Source organism: Poecilia reticulata, linkage group LG12 (genome assembly GCF_000633615.1).
Source record: "Poecilia reticulata strain Guanapo linkage group LG12, Guppy_female_1.0+MT, whole genome shotgun sequence".
Lineage (NCBI taxonomy): Eukaryota > Metazoa > Chordata > Actinopteri > Cyprinodontiformes > Poeciliidae > Poecilia > Poecilia reticulata.
In genome coordinates this window covers 154252-155555 of record NC_024342.1, presented here as the reverse complement: position 1 = coordinate 155555, position 1304 = coordinate 154252, and the positions used below count along the sequence as shown (strand labels likewise).

The 1304-nt window shown below is 45.3% G+C and overlaps 1 protein-coding gene across 3 annotated transcripts in view; it reads right to left on the bottom strand.

Moving 5' to 3' along the window:
- The window catches only part of ajm1 (apical junction component 1 homolog), a 31387-nt gene that overhangs the window by 21618 nt on the left and 8465 nt on the right, over positions 1-1304 (bottom strand). The window lies entirely within an intron of this gene.

The window sequence follows — 1304 nt, the reverse complement described above, 5'->3', positions numbered from 1 at the left end:
AAGCTTTGATAGTACATTATCATGCCTAGATATGATCTGATTTTGCTAGGGCAAGGTGTTTTCCCATCAGACTCCATGAGGTCAGTGACTTGGACATCATTTATGGCTTTCACTTTCGCAGGGTCTGTTTGGGCACCATTGTTACTGATGACATGTCCAAGAAACTTCACAGATCGCCTTAGGAAGAAGCACTTCTTGGGTGCAAGTTTAAGGAAGAGAAGATTGGGAGAAAACCATGTGTAGGTGGATGGAGTGCAGTTTCCTCTGTAGGTGCAAAAACCATCAGATCATCGAGGTAGCACAATAGGCTTGTGAAATTCTCATCACCGAATATGGACATCATCATCCTCATGAATGTAGCCGGGCTGTTGCATAGACCTTGAGGGAGGCGATTGTATTCATGAAGTCCAAATGTAGATGAGAATGCTGTATATTTTTTGTCATCAGGGTGCAGAGGGACATTATAAAAGCCTGATATCAGGTCCATTGTTGAGAAGAAGGCATTACCACCAAGAGCAGCCAAAGCATCAGCTTGATGTGGTAGTGGGTAAGCATCCTTCACGGTTCTTGCATTGAGCCATCTGAAGTCAGTGCAGACTCTGAGGTCACCATTTGGTTTCCATACCAGAACAAGTGCAGATGCATATTCACTGTTTGACTTCTGGATAATGCCTCTCTCTTCCATTTCATTCAGAGTCGTTCTCAGTTTCTCGTACTGGCTTGGTGGTATGCGTCTATAGGGTAAACGGAACGGTTTGTCATCAACAAGATGAATGCGATGAACAAACCCCTTAGCTTCTCCACAGTCCATCTTGTGACAGGAGAAGATTGACTCATGCTGCACAATAAGGTCAAGGAGCTTGTCTTTTCACTGCAGTGGCACTTCGCATGATTTCAGGTCAATATCTTGCAGACCCAGAGCTTTCAGTGCATACATCATGTCCTCCTCTTACTTTGGCTGCACAACTTCACTCTGTACACACTGCACATTACACTCAATCTTGTCAGCTTTTGGCAGGTCCTCAACTGCAATACATGGAGACACGTCTGCTAATTTGGCAATTCTCCTCAGTACTACAACTTGGTCTGTCAGATTGATGACCCTAACAGGTRCCCATCGATCTCCCCAAAGAGGAGTGACAACTCTGCCAACAAGGATATGTTTTGGCCCAGCTTTAGACCGTGTTGGCTCGACAATCACTGTACTGCCTGCCGACATAACTGCTGACTCAGGTAACTTGCTCCAGACAAGGTGTTCACTCTGTGGTTTCAGGGTCACACAACTCTTGACTTTCACTGTCCCT